We start from the raw sequence: 22,480 nt of genomic DNA on the forward strand, positions 1-22,480 counted from the left end.
ATCTACACTGAGCCTCTAGAGGCCGGGTGCAGTGGCTTATGCCGGTAATCCCAGCACGTTGGGAGGCTGAGGTAGGTGGTTCACTTGAGGTCAGGAGTTCAAGACCAGCCTGGCCAATATGGAGAAACCTCATCTCTACTAAAAATACAAAAAAATTAGCTGGGCATGGTGGCAGGTGCCTGTAATCCCAGCTACTCAGGAGGCTGAGGCAGAAAAATCGCTTAAACCTGAGAGGGAGAGGCTGCAGTGAGCCAAGATTTCGCCATTGCACTCCAGCCTCGGCAAAAAGTGAAACTCTGTCTCAAAAATAAATAATTAATTAATTTTAAAAATTAAAGTTAAAAAAAATCAAGTGAGCCTCCTGTTTTACATTCCCTTAGAGTGCTGTTTTATATTTTCCTAGCAAGGGGTTATTTGTACAGTATCTGGCTCCCCTTCCAAACTACAAGCTTGGCAAGGATAATTCTGTTTTCCTCACCCACGTATGCCCTCACACCCAGATTTGCCCCGGTCCATAGTAGATTCTCAATAAATAATTATTAAGTGTAAAGAAAAGAAGTACGTTTTATTGTACCATTTCCTTAAACTGAAGGACATTGTAAGAAATAGCTTCTGAAGTATATAGCCATAATTACTCAAGATCACGTTTAGGACCTTGTTCACTACATTATTGTTAAGTCTTCTCTTTACAAAAACCCATAGAAAAGAATTATTCACAGCCTCAATTCTAGGAATAGTGTGTTTTTCCTGAGAGAGGAACACTAACCTAAGCTTCAACAAGCTCTCTGTAGACAAACACAAAGAGAAACGGGAAGGTGCTGAGCAAGGCACACCCACTTACTGCTCCCAGATTTACCAATCAGATGATTCTCTCACTCCACTGGGGCATTCAAGCCAAGTGTGTTGACCCTAAGTGATTTCCTTCACATGGAAACATTACGTCAAGGAAAAGGAGATCCTCTCTGCCAAACATCATTGACTTAATAACATTTTTTAGTAAGTATTTTATAAGATGAAGTCTCTATTCATTTTCTATCACTTCTGTAACAAATTACCACAACTTATTATCTTATAATTTTGGAGGTCAAAAGTCCAAAATGTCACAGTGGCTCACGCCTGTAATCCCAGCACTTTGGGAGGCCGAGGCGGGCTGATCACTTGAGGCCTAGAGTTCAAAACCAGCCTGGTCATCATGGTGAAACCCCATCTCTACTAAAAGTACAAAACTTCGCTGGGCATGGTGGTGCACGAGAATCACCCAAACCCGGGAGGCAGAGGTTGCAGTGAGCCGACATCACGCCACTGTACTCCAGCCTGGACAACAGAGAAAGAATCTGTCTCAAAAAAAAAAAAAGTCCAAAATGCGTTTCACTAGACTCAAATCAAGGAGCCAGCAGAGCTGCATTCCTATAGGCTCCAGGGCAGAATTCATTCCTTGCCTTTCCCAGTGTCTAGAGTCTGCCTACATTCCATGGCTCATGAGCCCTTCCACAGCACCTCAACCCCTGCTTCTATTCTGACATCATCTTCTCTAACAAGTTCCGGGAATTAGGATGTGGGCATCTTTGGGGGACCATTATTCCACCTACAACAGTTATGTCAAATAATTAGAGGTCTGTGGCTAGGCCAAGGTATATATTTAGGATGTGATTAAAACCATATCCAAGATATGATACTATCTTCAGTATCCAGTATCATCCATTGAGACCAGTTCATGAATTTAAACAGTTCAGCCCAAAGACATGATATAAAATACTTTTCATCCTGAAAAAGCAGCCCAGGGATATTTTCAAAACTTTGTTTTAACCCTGAGAAAAACATCCTTCCTAATCAATAGTCCTCTAGTGTGCAGCTGTGATGAAAGAAGCTCTTGTTATTCCTCTTGCTTAGAATTTACTACTGTCTTTCTTGTCCCCCAATCCCCCATGCCCCCGACTCTCACTCCTAGCCATCTCCTAATCTTCTCCCTTCACTCCTCCATGCCTTCCCAAAAAGGCAACAGCATCAGGAAAGGGACATGAAAATGAAATAAGAGATAGGGTATCATTATGTTGCCCAGGCTGTTCTCAAATTCCTGGCCTCAAACAATCCTCCCACCTCAGCCTTCCCAGTAACTGGGACTACAGGCATGAGCCACCACACCTGATAGAAGCACCTCTTAAGAATAGAAACATGAATATGAGATAATTTCTAACAGACAAATTACAAAATTCTCTGTAACTATTTAGGTGGGGATTTGGCTGGATTTTTAGACAATTATTCTAGCTCTCCTTCTAGCTCTGGATCTGTATAGAAATTGTTTGTATCACTTGCCTATTCTTTGTTTTCTTATAAACTCTCAAATATGAAGGCCTCTATCATTCTCAAGATCATGCAAGGGGTCATTCAATTTGTCTGTTATCAGTCCTGAGCCTAAGGCTGTCATTTGGACACGCCAACTCCTAATTCCTCCATCTGCTAAAAGTACACTTCCCTGAATGCTTTGAAAGCATATAGGTTTTAAATAATTTTTTTAGAGGCAGGGTCTTACTCTGTCGCCCAGGCTGCAGTGCAATGGTGCAATCATAGCTCGCTGTAAGTTCAAACTCCTGGGTTCAATGATTCTCCTGCCTCAACTTCCCAAGTAGCTAGTTTTTTCTTAGAGATGAGGTCTCACTACATTGCCCAGACTGTCTCAAACTCCTGGCCTCAAGTGATCCTCCCACATTGGCCTCCCAAAGTGCTGGGATTGCAGGCATGCGATACTGTGCCTGGCCCCTAGATAAAATTTGAAATCATTTGCTTAGTTATTTTCCTGTATTTATCTAGGTCACTTCCCCCTCCTTGCCTATCTCTGCTTTCTTCCAGCCATTTCTATTTTTAGGTAGGTCAGCACTTACTGATTTGTAAGGCTACTCCCTTCCTATTGTTTCTAAGATGGTATGACAAAAACAACTAGTTACAAATGCCATACCCCGTGGTCAATGAGCAGAAGATCCTTGCCTTGCAGCACAGTCTAAAAGAGAACATTTTTTTGCTGACTGGTAGGGGGTCAACCAACATGATAGTTAAAAACACACACACACTGCTGGAGTTTGTCTCAGGATGTATAGTTAATATCCGTTTATTTTCACTTTTTTTTTTTTTTTTTTTTTGAGACAGAGTCTTGCTCTGTCGCCCAGGCTGGAGTGCAGTGGCACGATCTCTGCTCACTGCAAACTCCGCCTCCTGGGTTCACGCCATTCTCCTGCCTCAGCCTCCCTAGTAGCTGGAACTACAGGCGCCCACCACCTCGCCTGGCTAGTTTTTTGTATTTTTTAGTAGAGACGGGGTTTCACCGGGTTAGCCAGGATGGTCTCGATCTCCTGACCTCGTGATCCACCCATCTCGGCCTCCCAAAGTGCTGGGATTACAGGCTTGAGCCACCGCGCCAACCTACTTTCACTAATTCTTAAGTCTGGAACGTAACTAGCAGGTGTGTTGTTTTTCTCTCTGTCTCTTGGTTGGGAGTCAGATTTGGAAGCAGAGTCGTTTCAGCTCTAGAACTGTCCCCCACAGTGCCCCCAGGCAGCACAGTGGTTGGAGTGGTGGTAGAGCCAGCCCCTTGCAGAACTGGGGGTCAAGGTCTTGAGCCGATCCCCCAGGTCCTGAAATTGACAACTGCAATGGCTGCCTTATGTCACGCAGGACTGGATCAGCCCTTATCTCGGCTGTCAGTGCTGGGAACTGGCCAAACAGTCCATCACTGTCTATCCTGGAGTGAGCCCAAGCCAGGGGCTCAGTAGGCTTCCTTATTTTCTAGAATTGATCAGTTTCAATTCAACAACTGCGTCTCCTGGCATGCATACCAGAAAGTATCACCATGGCCTTCTGCTATGATTTTCTGGGTGCTGGGAAAGCTACAAGACTCCACAACTTCCCTCTAGTCCACCAGATGCTCCTGAGACCCCTAGCAGAGCTTTATCCATTTGATGTGCTCCCCTGTGAAATGTATGCGCTCCTGGGGGCGGGGGGCATTTAAGCCATCCATTCATTCAGCAGACCTCATTAACTGAATACTCATCACTTGCAAGGCACTGTGCTGGGCCCTAGAGGATTCTCTTTGTCTGTAAGGAGTTCACAGTCCAGTCAGTTATTAAGCATTTGCAGTAGCTCAGTGTTCGGGAAAAAAAGAAAATTGGATAGATTTTAGTCAAGGAGAAGAGAAAAGCAGGATACCAATTTCTAAGGCCAGGGAGGAGAAAGCGGGGAGAGCGGAGCTCACCCAAAGAAGATAAACTTGTGTGACTTCCCCAGCTGTTCCTAAAGCCATGCCCACACAGTCTGCCATGGTAGACAGATGGACAGATGGGCAGAGAACAACAGTGGGTACCTTCCACAGGTCCAGAAGCACATCTTTAAAATTATGTCACAGAACTTCAAAAGGATTCTTGAAGTCCCCATATAGAAGAAAGCACGTTGGGTTTTTATAGCGATCCAAGCTGCTGGCTACAACCTACTGAAATATTGCACTAAACAACAGAAAAGCAGCCCTTTTCGCAGCCTTCTTGGCCCCCATTGCTCACTTTCCTCCCTTAACTCATACTCTCAAATGTTGAAGACATCATCCCCTTAATAATGACCCAGGGGAGCAAGAGAAATTTTTCCAAGACCTAAGGTTACTTTGTTACAATTTCATCTCTTTCATCTCTTTTTGGCCATAGTCCCTTCCATGCTTCAAATCCCCCGAGGTGACCATCAGCCCTCTCGGGAGGTTCTTCCAACAGCAGGTCCCTCCAGTTCTCTACAGGAATTCATCTGGGACCATGTCCCCACCCTCTTAAGGTCTGGTGACCAGTGATGGGGCAAGGATGAGCACTCCAGCTGCTGTCCTGACCCAGTTTCCTTTCTGCATTTCCTTTGTGGAATACACTGCTTCCTTTATACATATCTGTCAACACCTTAGGGGCTCAGAGAAGCTACATTTAAGGGAAGGATGAGAGTCTTGTCACTTGAAGTGCGGTCTGCAGACCAGTAGCAAGGGCACTACCTAAAAGCTTATCAGAAAAATAGATTCTCAGGGCCCACCAGACCATTCGAGTTAGAACCTTCACATTAACAAGAACCACACCACCACCCAGCTCCACCTCCCCGCAGCCTTACCCTCCCCTACTCCAAGCTCCTGATTCAAATGCACTTGTGATGGCAGCAAGAGGAGAAAACAGCTCCAGCCCTGCCTTCTGCCCTGTCTCACACTCCACTGAAGGGCCACCAATCCAGGTGTGAGCTTTCCTATCTCTGTTTTGGAGCCACACATTTCTTGCAGCCTTAAGAAGAGGCTCTTGCCTTGACTTCACCAAGAATGCCAACTCTACCATGAACAGAAGGATATTCTGTGTCACTGGGGCATTTGCAAATCATTATGGCACCTTTATCCATTTTTTTTTTTTTTTACCTTTTTTAAGAGACAGGGTCTCGCTCTGTTGCCCAGGATGGAGTGTATGGAGTGCAGTGACCCAGTTGTAGCTCACTGCAGCCTCCAACTCCTGGGCTTAAGCAATACTCCTGCCTTAGCCTCCCAAGTTGCTAAGAGTACAGGTGCATGCCACCTGGCTAACTTTTTTTTTTTTTTTTTTTTTTTTTTTTCCTAGTAGAGACAAGGTCTTGCTATGTTGCCCAGGCTCTTCTTGAATTCCTGGGCTCAAGAAGCGATCCTCCTGCTTTGGCCTTCCGAAGCACTAGGATTACAGGTGTGAGCTATCATGCCTGGCCATGTGTTTATCCTTTATTCCTCAACCACATGCTTCCACAGCTCATCCCTGTGTCAGTTACTCCCTGCACTATATGCCAACTGGGGACTGGCATCTCCGTGACTAAAAATATTATTTTATTTATTGTCCATCTGTTGAATCCCTATAGTGGGCCAAATACTCTGCTAGACATTTGTCCTTTAGGCAAGAGCTTGTGGATCAGAGTGCACAGTCCCACTGTATAGCCCTCATTAGAAATTTGTGATTGGATGGGAGGGAGAAGCGCAAGCTTCACAAGATAGGGATGCCAGAGCGACAGCAAAGGTAATCAGTATGCTACTGCAGCCCACCCCAATCATACCCACACATGGCTCTTCTGTAACATCCTTTGTCTCTTGGCCAGTCCCTTCCTGGAGGGCAGGGCTCAGTAATGTATCAGTCCCCCCAGGAAAGAATAGGCTGGACCAACGTGACAAGAGTCTCTTGGCCGGGTGCAGTAGCTCACACCTGTAATAGCAGCACTTTGGGAGGCCGAGGCAGGTGGATCATGAGGTCAGGAGTTTAAGACCAGCCTGGCCAACATGTTTAGTAGAACCCCGTCTCTACTAAAAATATCAAAAAATGGCCAGGTGCCGTGGCTCACACCTGTAGTCCCAGCACTTCGGGAGGCCAAGACGGACGGATCATGAGGTCAGAAGTTTGAGGCCAGCCTGACCAACATGATGAAACTCGTCTCTACTAAAAATACAAAAATTAGCCAGGCATGGTAGCACGCACCTGTAGTCCCAGCTACTCAGGAGTCTGAGGCAGGAGAATCGCTTGAACCCAGGAGGTGGAAGTTGCAGTGAGCCAACATTGTACCACTGCACTCCAGCCTGGGTGATGGAGCGAGACTCCATCTTTAAAAAAAAAAAAAAAAAAGTAAAGAAAATTAGCCAGGCCTGGTGGCACATGCCTGTAATCCCAGCACTAAAGAGGCTGAGGCAGGAGAATTGTTTAAACCCAGGAGCTGGAGGTTGCAGTGAGCCGAGATCGCACCACTGTACTCCAGCCTGGGAGACACAGTGAGATTGTCTCCAAAAAAAAAAAAGAGTCTCTTTATCAGCTCGCCCTGACCCAGTCGCCAGCATCCCTGACCCCTGTCCACTCAAGAACCAAGCCCAGCTCAAGCTGAGTTGCCCTTCCAGGCAGAGCCAGCTCAGACAAGAAGTTTAACAATCCTCCAGAATTCATTTGGGTTTTCCCAGATGAAGGGTCGTAGGTCAAGACTGATGAAAGCAGAGAGAGGCCACGGGTCAGAGAGCTATCTGATGACCAGGTCAGATTAGGGCAACAATGAAGGTACCAAAGAAGCTGTGAGCCAGGCCCAAACAGCCTAGCAAACCAGACTGAACCAGCCCCTTCTTCTTAGGAGGTGCTTTCAAAGATGGATTCAGGTTACAGTAGCCCACGGCTCCCTACATCTTCCTTCCTTTCTCACCATATTCCTTCCCCACCGACCCCATCCTTCTCCCCAGCAAATATGACTTTTTTCCCCTCCTCTGATTTTTTTTCACAAGGCTATCATTTCTCTGTAGTTACTGGCAAAGCCACTGAATATCACCCCTCCCCAGCCTTACTCCCACACCAGGTCCTGAATACCTTACTCCACGAGGACAGAGGAGGGGAGGTGATTTCACATCCCCCCATCCAGGGGAAGTCCTAACTCCGCATCCACAGGGCTCCCTGGCACAACCTCATTTTGCCTGTAACCTATTAGTGACTGACTCCAAGAGGGCTGTCATCTGGCTCACACCTGTAATCCCAGCACTTTGCAAGGCCGAGGCAAGAAGATCACCTGAGCTCAGGAGTTTGAGACCAGCCTGGCCAACATGGTGAAACCCAGTCTCTACTAAAAATACCAAAACTAAGCCAGGCGTAGTGGCGGGCACCTGTAATCCCAGCTACTCAGGAGCCTGAGACAGGAGAATTGCTTGAACCCAGGAGGTGGAAGTTGCAGTGAGCCGAGATTATGCCATTGCACTCCAACCTGGACAACAAGAGCGAAACTCCATCTCAAAAAAAAAAAAACAAACAAAGAAGGCTATCATCTTATTTCTAACTCCCTTTCCTACCCTGGAGCCTTTAACCTTCTGGTCTAATAGAAATTGCAGTTTCAGCCACCCATGCTAGCCTTGACAGTGTCATACTTTACGCAGCTGAGTATCTACAGGTTCCAAGAGAAAGATATGAGGTTAGTATAATAAGAGAGTTTAGCAAATAACCCCTTGACCTGTGTGTATATATATATATTTCATATATATATGTGTGTGTGTGTGTATGTGTAGTATTATAAATGTTCTATGTTGGGACTATAAGAAAAAGTATTAAATTATAAAAGTTTATCATCATTCCCCTCCTTCTACTTTCCCCTTCTTTGACTGAAGAGAGAAAGCACCCTTGGCCACCCAGCTTCCCTCTCCCCAACAGCCCAAAAGAGAGTATGAGGGTACCAGTCATGCCCTGGGGTTTCCTGAGTTGCCAGAAAGGAAACTAAACTCTTTACAAAGGCATGCTGCTAAAGAGTGTAGAAGCAAAGCTTCAAGGCTGTGGCAGGCCATGAAAAGTACTGAGAACAAGGTGTTTTTTTTTGTTTTTGTTTTTTTTTTTTTTTTTTTTTTTTTTTTTGGAGACGGAGTCTTGCTCTGTCGCCCGGGCTGGAGTGCAGTGGCCGGATCTCAGCTCACTGCAAGCTCCGCCTCCCGGGTTTACGCCATTCTCCTGCCTCAGCCTCCCGAGTAGCTGGGACTACAGGCGCCCGCCACTTCGCCCGGCTAGTTTTTTGTGTTTTTAGTAGAGACGGGGTTTCACCGTGTTAGCCAGGATGGTCTCGATCTCCTGACCTCGTGATCCGCCCATCTCGGCCTCCCAAAGTGCTGGGATTACAGGTTTGAGCCACCGCGCCCGGCCGAGAACAAGGTGTTTTTAAGAAGCAGTGCTACGGTTCAGGATTTGAATCCCCTCTGGTGTCTTTATCTTTCAGGTGAGATCAGAATGGTTTACAAATATTTTTGGCTGCAGGTACTGTTTCCTTGTATGTGAAGCCACCATAAGAATGTACCACATGGTTCCTATTTATATTTGAGTTGCATTTTTTAAATGCTTTGTTTTGTTTTGTTGAGGTGGAGTCTCACTCTGTCCCCCAGGCTGGAGTGCAGTGGCATGATCTAGGCTCACTGCAACCTTCGCCTCCCGGATTCAAGCAATTCTCCTGCCTCAGTCTCCTGAGTGGCTGGGGATTACAGGTGTGCACCACCATGCCTGGCTAATTTTTGTATTTTTAGTAGAGACAGGATTTTGCCATGTTGGCCAGGCTGGTCTCAAATTCCTGACCTCGTGATCCGCCTGCCTCGGCTTTAAATGCCTTTAAATGCACAGAAACTCTAGTGAATTAATTGTACCTTAACTAAAACCAGGCAGAAAAGCATCAGCAAAGCCAAGAATAACAATTCGAATCCTCAAACTGCTAATCTAGTGAGCCTATTGACCCCAGGAGCCAGATATTGCACAAGGCATCTTTCTATTTTTCAGTGACAACGCATAACATAGGTGCTGAAAGGAGTCAACGTTAAGTGCATCCTTTCACCAACTTTGAAACTTTCCTTAAGAGGACTAGCTAACCATGCACTTTATGTTGCTGATAAGCATCCCAAAAATTATATTTTTATTTGTAGGTGCTTTGAATGAAAACAATTGGGAAAAATATGTGAACAAGGACAGAGAAGTGATAGACTTCTTACCTTACACAAACTCTGAGAACATACTTAATAATAAAGGTAACAGTGAAAGATGGTCTTGCATATATTTATTACAGAAAGGATCCAACCACTGTTTTATCTCTAATTATCATATATATAATCCTCCCCCAATCATAATTAACCATCAAATGTGAATCACCAGATATGAATATTTCTTGACCTATATTAAGAAATAAAAAAAATAAGGTTACCTTATTTTTATTTGAAAAGAACCTATGTTTGTTACCTAAAAAGAACCCATATTCTGGCTGGGGATATTAGAAAAAGATAAATGAAGTAAATAAAGGGAAAAAACACCAAAACATAAAATTCTAGGACTGAATAACAAAGAGACAGGCAAGTAAATATACTCTTAGGATGACAACCATGCACCAAAGTAGGAAACAGAGAAAAATGGCTTAATGTTCTCCAAATTATATTGTAATCATCTGGAGAAGAAGTTATTGAGAGCAGAAACACACACTAAATATTCACTTGGCTAGTTTATCTCACTATGCCTAGACATTGTCAATAAAGGGCTATATTTAGAACCAATTTACTATTGTTGTCTATACAGCTCATATATTTCTTTCAGTTTACAACTAATACATTTTGGCAGATTCCCACATTCTCAAATGCACAATATTTTCTTGGTACCTCTAGAAAGCAAGTATAGTTAGAGCATTAGTGGTTCATCATAGTTTTCTGAAAAAGATGAGTTGCTCTGCAATACGTAGTTTATAAACCTCCACTGCAGCAGACCTATTTATCACACATTCTACTCGTAAAATTATAAGCTTGGTCTTACAGCCTAAAATAAATCTGGATAAGCCTAAGATGAAAGCTTCTGAGAGTCAATATAGGAGAAATGATAGAATTTAAGTGATGGGAGGTAAGTTAAATGACATTTAATCCAATCTGTATATACATTAACAACAGCACAATAACCACACCCAAATACTAGTTTTTCTAACTGTTGTACAGGTTCATGATAGCAAAGAATGGAAAAAATAAAGTGTTTTCTGTGGTTATTTTACATATACATGTAGAACTTTATCTCCTGCTATCTGCACATTATATCCTGAATATTTTACCACATTCCCCATTATTTTTTAAAAGGTTCGGTCTTAAGGCTGCTCTGTAACTGCTGAGGACCAGTCCCTGATTGTTGAGTGTGTAAATGGTTTCCAACTGTTAGCTACTATAAACACTTTGATGATGAATAAACTTACATATACACATTGTTGTACACATGTACAGATGTTGTTTACCATAATTACCAAATGCCCTCTATTTATATCAATACTACATTAGCTTTTATTCTGTCATGGGGGATACACTGCAGAATAAGATTGCCGAGTCAAATGTGAAAAAGATGTTTCCTGTTTAGGCTTTTGATCTATATTGCCAAATGGCTTTCCAAAAGAATTAAGCCATAAATTTGCACTTTCTCCAGCAGTGTGAAGTGTCCATATCTTTATGCACTCACCCACACTGGGTATTTCTTCTCTTCGGCATTGCCAGTTTGAATGACCCAAGGTTGTATCTCTCTTTAATTTAAATTGTTTTCACTCCAATGTTAATTTGCCCTTTATATTTATTTCTTTGTAAATTGTCTGTATTCTTTCTTATTTTCTTTTGGGTTAATCCTTATTAATTAGAAAACCTGTTTATGTATCAAAGATATAATCTTCTTTGATAATATATGAAGATATATTATAACCATTTTTCCAGTGTATTTACCTTTCTTTTTTTTTACCCCATCCAATAACCTATTTTACCTTTCTTTTTTTAAATTCAAATATATCCATATTTTTCTTTATAGATTTCATCATTTGCTTTTGTATTTTCAAAGTCTTCTTTATTTCCAAAGAGTAATCAATTGGATAAATACATAATATTGACTACTACTTCTTTTCCTGCTGATTTGAAATGTTATTTATCATACACCAAAACCTTACATATGTCACATAGCACTGTGACAGACAGAAAATCCTGTTTATTTCCATGATTATTGTGCTGGAGCTAAACAGCTTTAATTAGTAAAACTATAATACACATTAACAATACAATATGCCATATATGTTAACATATACATCCTGCCATTCTTTTTCATTATTAGCTATTCTCACCAGTTTAATTTTTCATACGGCCACTATAATCACTTTGTCATGTTTCCAGCTGAAAAAAGTCCTATTGAAATGACTTGAAACTTATTAAATTGGGAACATCTGACATTTTTACACTATAAAGCTTTCCACCCAAGAACATAAGCTGTTTTTCTATTTGTTTTCTTTTAGGTATCTCAGCAAAGTGGTGTGCTTTTTTTTTTTTATGAAGGTCTTGCACATTCCTGGACACTTTATAGTTTTTATTGTTATTGTGAAAATGATATTTTCCATCACATTTTCCAACTAGGTATAGCTGGCATCTAATATAATTTTTAGAAGCCTAATAATTTTCGGAAACTATTGACAGGAACGTACTATTCCACTTTTATCAGAACTTATAACTCGGTCACTTCTTCCCAAAGTCTTACTTAAAAAACAACTCCCCTGTCCTCTGTGGCTAATGTCAGGCTGGCCTGGCTTCAGTTGGAACCTCAGACATCTTGCCAGGGGTCCTGCCCCACTGGCCTTGAGTCAGGTAGCCTTGTAGCTGGTGAAAATTGACCAGGAAGTGGAGGAGAGTTACAAACACAGATTCCACCTAGCAGAGCCACGTGTCCATGGCATCCCCTCACAGCAGGTGAGCCCGTTCTAATGTCGTTGCTGGTGACCCATTCTGCCATTAAGTGTCCAGAAAAGCTAATGGATGACGCTTTGGGAAATGCCAAGGACTCATCGAGAGAAAATAGATGCCTCCATGAAAACCTTCAATTTGGTTGGAGTATAATGTACTTTCATTCACTCAGCCAATATTTATGGAGCTACATGCCCAGCCTATGTTAGACCCTGGGACATGAGAATAAATAATACACTGCTTCTTATGACATGGATGAGTAAACACAAAACAGCCTTAAGATATTTGGGGGGCATCAGAGAAGCATGATGGAAGTGAGTTTTCCAGGTTGTGGGAGTTTTCCACGCTAACAAGTATGGAGAAAGCATTCCAGAATTTCTTTTCCAGAATTCCAGAGGGATCAGTTTAAGCAAAGGCATCACGAATACAACACATTGCAAGAAGTTTGGGTTGTAGGAGGGTAAAACATAAAAGAGAGCTGGAAAGGTAAGCCAGGGACCAGATTGCAAAGACTTTGTAAGCTCTTAGATGGTATTTGAATGTTATCTTGGAGATGATTGGGAGCTGCAGCTGTGTTACTCTGATTGCAGTGAGGAAAGGAAGGACAGAAGATGAGCCTGGAAAATGGGATGCCAACTAAAAAACTTTTGCAATTGACAAGGTGGGGCTGGGGGGGGCTAATGGCGACAGCTAAGAGGATGGTAAGGAAGAGTCAGATTCTAAAGATAAATAGCAGGTGGAATTGGCAGGATGTGGAGATCAAATAAATGCTGAGGAAGGAAGAGTGAGGTCAAGAAAGACTGAAATTCCAGGATGTGGATGTCTTGGAATTGTGGCTCTGTCTTTGGTTTGGCTTCATCCCAGAGTCCTGGAACTAGGCAAATTCCTCTCCCTTCTCTTCCTCCTTCTCCTCCTCCTCCTCCATCATCAAACAGGTGCTGAAAAGGGCAGACCTTTCCCTAAATATCCACCTCACCCCAGAACCAGGGCAACTTTATTCCAGGAAGCTGTTCCCAGAGGTATTGTTAATTCGGAAGCCATTTGCCCAGTGATACCACCTTACATTTGTGTGAGTTTTGACATACAAAACTTTCATATTTATAATCTTCTTTGCCCTGAAATGAACCTCATTTTGCCAATAAGAAAATAAAGGCTTAGGGAAGTTGCAGCTTGCTCAAGTTTCAAGAGTTTGTTCACAGTGGGTCTCCAACCAGTTCTCCTGCTTTAAAATCCAGGGAGGTTACAAATTTTTCAACTGGACAGGCGTGGTGGCTCACGCCTGTAATCCCAGCACTTTGGGAGGCTGCGGCAGGCAGATCACTTGAGGCCAGGAGTTTGAGACCAGTCTAGCCAATGTGGCAAAACCCCATCTCTACAAAAAAATATATAAAATACAAAAAAAATTAGCTGAGCGTGGTGGTTTGTGCCTATAGTCCCAGCTACTTGGGAGGCTGAGGCAGGAGAATCGCTTAAACCCGGGACACAGAGGTTGCAGTGAGTTGAGATCATGCCACTGCATTCCAGCCTGGAATGCAAGACTCTGCCTCAACAACAACAACAACAAACTGGCACAACTATAAACCAAATCACAAGTCACAATAGGCATACCTAAAGGAGAAAAGAAACAAGACCAAGGCTGGAAGTACATGGCACTTGTATGTTACCCTATTCAAATGGGACTCCCATTATTGCAGGATGAATATACAGGACCTAAGGAAAGAAAGCCCTCAGCTCAAAATCCTAACATATTCTCAGGAAACCTCTTTGGTTTTCTGTTCCATCTTTGTTCTACGAAAACAGGACCTCATGCCAGCACAACAAATAAGGGACTTCCCTGAACCACTTTCATTTCGCATGTACACACAGCCTGCAGCTCAGGTGACAAGAGGCACTCTTTGCAAAGAAGGGAAACAAGGGAGCTGGCAGAGGCAAGCTGGTGTCCACGGGGGAGAAGAATTTCCAGCAGCATTAAGAAGAAGAATGAAACTCTACCAGGAAAGAACTCACCACCACTCATATTTATGTAAATGCATTGTTTGTTTCTAGTTTCATATTAACTACTAACTTATTTTGATTTGAAGAGAATTTCAACCCTGATGCTTGTGAGTTTGTTCCTTATCAAAGGTACATGAATGTCTGTAAGCCTTAAAACAGGTCAAAAAAGCACACAAGCAGCCTGCAGGAGCAAATGCTGGAACTAAGTGAGTTACTGTCCCGGACAGGATCGTCCAGGCCACAGAAAAGGAAGGGGAGCAGGAGATAAGGATCAGTTAGATGAGAAAGGGGCAGTGGAAGCTGCTGAAGATACTCAGTCAGCATGATGAGGGTCAGAATTACAAATGCTCATCTAAATTCTCCATTTCATGCAGCCCTCGATGCATAGATGCCCAGTTGTGATGATTACCCCTGACTTCGTATAGTTTCTTCTGCCCCATTAGGGTACACGCAATTTGTTCACTTTCTGGGTGAAACAGGCCCAGTGACTACTTCCCATCATTTCACAAAATGAGTAGCAACATGGACTCAAATTCAGGCATTGGGAGCGGGGCAAGGGTTGAAAAACTACCTAATGAGCACAGTGTTCACAATCTGGGCAATGGGTACACTCTAGAGGCCCAATCCCCATCAGTACGCAATACACCTATGTCACAAACATGTACGTGAACCCCTGCACCTAAAATAAAGTTACATTTTTTAAAATTCAGGCATTATAAAAAGCCTTTGAAACTGGGATATAAGGTCAAAAGCATGCAACATGTCCTTTCAGTGTCATGCCGTGCACCCTCACCCTCAAGGATCAATTAATTATTAATTACCTAAGGGAAATACTTTTGTTTCTCTCTGCTATTAACTATAAGCTTAGACTTTATGAAGTTACATGTTAACTTGTACATTTTGATGAGCAGAGATGCAAACAATTCCAATTTAGTGGAAACGGCATCAAAAGTTATCTTTTCTATAGGACAATAGCCAGTTTTCTATTGAAACTAACCACCTATGCTAACATTGCCTTTTTTCTTTTTTTCCTGTTTTTTTGTTTAGTTTTGTTTTGTTTTGTTTTGTTTTGTTTTGTTTTGTTTTGTTTTCCAAACAGTGGCTTACTCTGTTACCCAAGCTCTGGAGTGAAGTGCCAAAAACATGGCTCACTGCAGCCTTGATCTCCTGGGATCAAGCATCCTCCCACCTCAGCCTCCCAAGTAGCTGGGGCTACTGATGCACACCACCACGGCCAGCTAATTTTTCTTTTTTATGTTTTGTAGAGACGGGGTCTCCCTTTGTTTCCCAGGCTGGTCCCAAACTCTTGAGTTTAAGCAATCTTCCTGCCTCAGCCTCCCAAAGTGCTGAGATTACAGGCATGAGCCACTGCACCTGGCCTAACATTGCTTTTTAAATATTATAAATGCCTAGTTCTTCAAAATGCTCTTTGAACAAGATTTACCATCTTGCAGATTCACTCACAAACGAGTTAATAAATCTTTGATATGTGCTCATCCTATATTTGCATGAAAGCTGTGTTTTTAACTTTCCTAAAATTATATTTCTTGCTATATCCAGAATCCAGTGTTTCTTCCTCCAACATAGCAGCTTTGTGGTACTACATACACCACATAGTCAGGTGTGCCTCATTCTACCTGGCAAATACAGTACACGAGACATAAGAATGCAGACAGCTGGTTATGCGCTAGCAACTGAATGGCACTTGGAGGCATCCCTGTAACTGACCTGACATTTCCAGCATTTCTCTTGAAAGCCATCCTATATTCATAATATTGACTTCAAAAGACCACTCTTGGCAGCTGAGACAGACAACCCAATGAGGAAGGGGCTTTGATGGTTTACTGGGCATGACCGACACTTCCTCATCCAGATTTGCAGAACACACATTGTTTTGTGAGATAACTGAAATGCTGAGGGAAATAGACATAAGTTCTACCTGAGCTATTTTCTCTCTGGGTGAAACTCAAGACAGCAAGACCAGGACTTAGACTTCATTAGCATCTCACACCAAGTCACAAAATTAACCACTGCAATTCACTCAAAGAAGACAGACAAGAGAGCAAAGAGTTTAATGGATTTGGGGAAAAGGACCTTCATTTTACATACTTACCAGGTCACTGACAACTTTTCACACTTTATTGAGAGAACCATCTGAGCCATTAGCAGGTCATTTGACCTACTCTCTTTAAAACCTCTCTAAGCTCAGAAAACAACACTAATAGCTCCAGGGATAGAAGGTGATCTGAGATTTTAGTCTGACCACTGTCTGCCAGGCAGATTTGCTGGCTATAGGCCCTTCCCAGCAGTTCCAATCTTGCCAGGAGTTTCAAGCTGCCCCTCTGCACATTTTGAAGAACTTTCTTCTGCCCCCAGTGCTCTATATCCGTACTGTGTATTCAGCATCTATTATGTGTGCCAGGAACTGGCTGTGTACTGTGGGGTATACTGGGCATGCAGACTCTGCCCTCAAGGATCTTCCTATCCAGTGGGGAATATCAGACAGATCTAAATACCTATTATAGGGTAGAAAATGACTAGTAATTCACAAACATTAAGATCACACCATGTGCCAGTTAATGCGCACTGAGTATTCAGTGGAGAGCAAGACAGGCTAGTCCTTGTCCTTAGAATGGGTTCAATAAGCATTTGCTGAAAGAGGAAAAATAACAGTTGTTTAGCGCCCACCATAGGTCAGACTATGTGCCGGGCATTTTCTCATTTAATTTCCTCCTCACAAGTACTTTCTTTGGTAGGTGATGTTATCCCCCATTTTTAATAGATAAGGAAAGAGGGGCTCAGAGACGGTAGGTGACTTTCTCAAGGTCATTACAGTGATGAATAGCAGCGATAGGATTCAAATACAGAACTATCTGACTTGAAAGATCCTGCTCTTTGAATCTCACTACATTTACCATTAGCATTTTATGACACTACCTTCCTTCTGTGCAGGTGTGACTGACTCATTTCCAAATTGAGAAGCCTCATAGGACACAGGTTGGCAAGCAATAAGGCATCCACTGCCAGTCCAAGATAAGGACTCACAAAGCCATGACCCATATAACCCCCAATGTTTGATTGACACTTGATCTATCTCTGGCTGTCCCTTGACGTCCTCTGGCATAAACTGTGTGATCTACTTATCTTCCTTCTGATAGAATGAGAGAATAAAAGGGCAGAAAAGAGGAAATTAAATGTTAAGGGCACAAGCTCTGCCCCCTCTTTTAGGATTCCTCCAGCAGGAGTGACCCCGCACAAGACAGACTAGACAGCCACTACATAGCAAAGCTGAACATCCAACATGGCTTCCATACCCAAAATGGCATCCTCCCTTCCCCCACCATTTGCCTTAACTCAAGGAAATTATTTTAAGTCCTTCTCTTTTACTCGTTTTGAGGAAAAGAATAATTCAGGATTTCATAGCTTTACAAAGCCATCAGAATGAAGCCTCAGTTAGTGAGCTAGGGCAGCCCTGCCCTGTGTGCCCACCTTCTTGGTATCATCTTCCCCAGTGCACCCTGGGCAGCTCAGGACCACAGCTGTTCCTGCCCCAGTGCACCCTGGGCAGCTCAGGACCACAGCTGTTCCTGCCCCAGTGCACCCTGGGCAGCTCAGGACCACAGCTGTTCCTGCCCCAGTGCACCCTGGGCAGCTCAGGACCATAGCTGTGCCTGCCCCAGTGCACCCTGGGCAGCTCTTGGACATCCTCAGGAACTCAGCTCAGACATCTTCTCCTCCAGAGAGCCTTTTCTTTTTTTAATTTCAACTTTTATTTTAGATTCAGGGAGTACATCTGAGGTTTGTTCCATGGGTATCATGCATGATGCTGAGGTTAGGGGTATGACAGCACCCATCACCTGGGTACTATGTTTACTACATACCCAGGTAGTAAGCATAGCACCCAATAGTTAGTTTTGCAACCCATCCCTCCCATTTTCCCTGCCCATTCTAGTAGTCCCCACTGTCTATTGTTGCCATCTTTGTGTCCCTGAGTACCAAATGTTCAGCTCCCACTTATGAGAACATGCAGTACTTGGTTTTCTGTTTCTGCATTAATTAGCTTATGATAATGGCCTCCAGCTACATCCACATTGCTACAAAGAACATGATTTTATTCTTTCTATGGCTGCATAGTATTCCATGAGGTATATGCACCAGGCTTTCTTTATCCAGTCCACCCTGGATGGACACCTAGATCGATTTCATTTATTTGCTATTGTGAATAGTGCTACAATGGACATATAAGTGCATATGTCCTTCTGGGAGAACAGTTTTTTGTTTTTTGGTTGTTTTTTTTTTTTTTTATCTACCCAGCAATGGGATTGCTAGGTCAAATGGTAGTTTCAAGTGCTTTGAGAAATATCCAAACTGCTTTCCACAATGGCTGAACTAATTTACATTTCCACCAACAGTGTATAAGTTTCCCTTTTCTCCACAGTCTGACCAGCATCAGTTGTTTTTTGACTTTTTAGTAGTAGCCATTCTGACTGGTGTGAGATGGTATTATACTATAGTTTTGATTTGCATTTCTCTGAAGATTAGTGATGTGGAACATTTTTTCATAAACATGTTTGTTGGCCACTTGTATGTCTTCTTTTGAGAAGTATCTGTTCATGTTGTTATTAGAAAGCTTTTTTGTTTTTGCTTAAGTTACTTATAGATTCTGAATATTATACCTCTGTCGGATGTGTGGTTTATGAATATTTGTTCCCATTCTATAGGTTGTCTGATTACTCTGTTGATAGCTTGTTTTGTTTTTGTTTTGCTGTGCAGAAGATCTTGAGTTTAATTAGGTTCCACTTGTTCGTTTTTGTCTTGGTTACAACTGCTTTTGAGGACCTAGTCATAATTTCTTTCTCAAGGCCAATGTTCAAAATGGTGTTTCCTGGGTTTTCTTCTAGAATTCTGATAGTTTGAGGTCTTATATTTAAATCTTTAATTCATCTTGAGTTAATTTTTGCATATGGTGAAAGGTAGTGGTCCAGTTTCATTCTTCTGCATATGGCTAGCCAGCTATCCCAGCACCATTTATTGAGTAGGGTGTCCTTTCTCCATTTCTTATTTTTGTAAACTTCATCAAACATCAGATGGCTGTGGGTGTGCAGTTTTATTTCGGGATTCTCTATTTTGTTCCACTGGTCTATGTGTGTGTTTTTGTACCAGTACCACACTGTTTTGTTTACTGTAGCCATATAGTATAGTTTGAAGTAGGGTAATGTAATACCTGTGGCTTTGTTCTTTTTGCTTAGAATTGCTTTAGCTATTCAGGTTCTTTTTTGATTCTACATGAAATTTTGAACAGTATTTTCTAATTCTGTAAAAAATGACATTGGTAGTGTCAATGATAAAAAGTCAAACTTTGTAGAATATTTGAAGAGATTTATTCTGAGCCAAATGTAAAAACCATGACCCATGACACAGCCCCAGAAGGTCCTGAGAACATGTCCCCAAGATGGTTGGTTACAGCTTGATTTTATGCATTTGAGGGGGGCAGAAGTTACAGAGACATAAATCAGTACATGTAAGGCATATGTTGATTAGGCCTGGAAAGGCATGACATCTCAAAGCCCAAGGGCTTCCAAGTCACAGGTGGATTTAAAGATTTCCTGATCGGCAATTGGTTGAAAGGGTTAAGCTCTGTCTGAAAAGTTGAAGTCAACAGAAATAAATGTTTGTAGTTAAGATAAGGAAAGTTGCAGAAACCAAGGTTCTGCAACCTATCTATATAATATATAGATAGATAGTTATATAGATGAAGTCTCTGGGTAGCAGGCTTCAGAGAGAACAAATGGTAAGTGTCTCTTATCAGACCCTAAAAGGTGCCAGACTCTTAGTTAAATCTCTCCTGGATCACGAAAAGACATGAAAAGGGAAAGGAATTTTCTATGGATTGTAGACAAGAGACAGTTTTTCAGGGCCATTTCAAAATATCTCAAAGATATTTTAGGGGAAAATACTTTGGTTTCTTTCAAGGCTTGTTCTCTGTCATGTGATGCTATACTAGAGTCAGGTTGCAATTTGGTATCTTATTACTACAGAGTCTGTTTTGTCAGTCACAAGACCTCTGTTTTCATGTTAATGCTGGTCAGCTGTGCCTAAATTCCAAAGGGAGGAGAGTATGATGAGGCATGTTCCACCCAGCCTCCCTTCCCATCATGGCCTGACCTAGTTTTTCAGGTTTACTTTGGAATGCCCTTAACCAAGAGGAGGGTTCCACTCAGTCAATTGGGGGGCTTAGAATTTTATTTTTGGTTTACAGTAGTTTGACAGGAAGGCTGTTGGATCTGTATTGCTTTGGGCACTATGGCCATTCTAACAATATTGATTCTTCCAATCCATGAGCATGGAATGTTTTTCCATTTGTTTGTGTTATCTATAATTTCTTTCAGCAGTGTTTTATAGTTCTCCTTGTAGAGATGTAGGTATTTTATTTTTGTGTGGCTATTGTAAATGGGATTGTATTCTTGATTTGTCTCTCAGCCTGAATGTTATTGGTGTATAGAAATACTACTGATTTTTGTACATTGATTTTTGTATCCTGAACCTCTACTGAAGTCATTTATCAGTTCTGTGAGCCTTTTGGCAGAGTCTTTATGGTTTTCTAGGTATAGAATCATATTGTCAGCAAAGAAGGATAATTTGACTTCCTCTTTTCGTATCTGTCTCAGAAAGCCTTTTCTGATCCAGCTCCAGCAGTGTGTGTGTGCAGACATGTGCACAGCCAGCAGCACCCCTGCCGCAGGCCCCCACACCCCTCACACTGCGCCTGACACAGCTCATGCCACACTGCACAGTGCCCATGCTTTGCCAGGAAACCACTTGTCTCCATGATGTATGGAAGGAAGAATTGCATCTGGTCTTTCTACTCCCACCACCGAGTTCAGTCCAGGAACCCAGTAGACTCTTGAAGAAGGAAAGAACAGAGGAAAGAGAAAGCTTTGCCCAGATCCTCCACCCACTACCTCACCTTCCTGTGCTCACTTCAGGCCTGGAGAAATTCCCGGGGATCAAAGCTGCCACAGGAGAAAAGGGTGAGGCCCAAGGAAAAACAGACTGAAGAGAATGACTGAGAAAGCAAGGAATATCTGAGCAGGCACTCCAGGGCTCCAGTAACATAGGTCAGAGCCATTGCTTAGGAATATTTGCAGTGCCCAGTGGGGCAGTGAGGATGACTCGACTTCTAGGAATCACTCCACAGATGGCCCCGGGCCTGTATGTCATGAGACAGTCTAAGGGGTCTCTGGAACAGCCAGCTGCCCCTGACCTGCACGTACTGGGCTCACTCGAGGTTCCATGCTGTAATAGCTGGATGTCTCCCTTCATGCCTAATCCATGACAAGTTAGTGAACTGGTCACTGAAGAAACCATTTAGGCAGATTTCAGAGACATCTGACTGGGCTCTCTTCTGCCATTGTGCATGAAGAGGAAAAATTAAACAGGACGAGAGCTCTGGGCCACACTGCCTCACTTCCATTTCTATGGCTAGCCTGACTTGTGAAAGGAAGTGAAAACGTTTAAACGCCCTTCTTCTGTCAGCATGGTAACCAGGGGTGGATGGAGCTGGGTTCACCATTTTAAAATACACATTTAACAGCTCATCTGAGTGGTTGCAGCCATGTTATCAAGCTGAACACATGTCGATCTGAGTAGATTAGAAAAATAGTTCCCAGTGTCTGGGGACATAGTGCTTTTAAACAAGTGCTTTGCTTTTCAAAGAATGAGCCATTAAGAAGTTTCTTGCATACATGGAGCCCATGAACCTGAAAAGAAATAAAAGTAAAATCAACACCGAATCAGCAACTCTAAGCAGCAGGCTAGAGAATTTGGCTGTTAGAGATACGGTTATAAAAGATTGCTCTTCAATTTATCTTTCATTTCCTGCACAGCTAATGATAGAAAGACTCAAAAATCATCTTCACATTGAATTCACACATTTTAACAAGAGAAAAAACTCATACTTTTCTTCATATTTTATTTCCTTTTTCCAAAAAGCGATTCAGGTTTTTTTTTGTTTTTTTTTTTTTTTTTTGGAAATTTAAATTTGCTCTTTCCATTCACGAAAAGAATTCTATGACTCCTGCATTCAATCTGTTCAATCTCAGTTTAGTTTCAAGTTGAGACTTTCATTTCCAGACATGTACAGAGTGGTTCCTATCCCTGTTTTGCTTCTCATTTTCAGGGCACAATTCCTTGGCAAAGCAGTAAGCTACTGAGTAAGTCAAACTCACTACTTGTCACCCTCTAAACACCCTTTACGTA

The 22,480-nt window shown here is 42.5% G+C and overlaps 1 protein-coding gene across 1 annotated transcript in view; it reads left to right on the forward strand.

Annotated features, from left to right (window-relative positions):
- RHOJ (ras homolog family member J) overlaps window positions 1-22,480 on the forward strand; it is a 104,522-nt gene that overhangs the window by 54,992 nt on the left and 27,050 nt on the right. The gene's annotated exons all lie outside the window — the stretch shown is intronic.

The sequence above is a fragment of the Chlorocebus sabaeus genome, chromosome 24, assembly GCF_047675955.1.
Source record: "Chlorocebus sabaeus isolate Y175 chromosome 24, mChlSab1.0.hap1, whole genome shotgun sequence".
NCBI classification, from domain to species: Eukaryota; Metazoa; Chordata; class Mammalia; order Primates; family Cercopithecidae; genus Chlorocebus; species Chlorocebus sabaeus.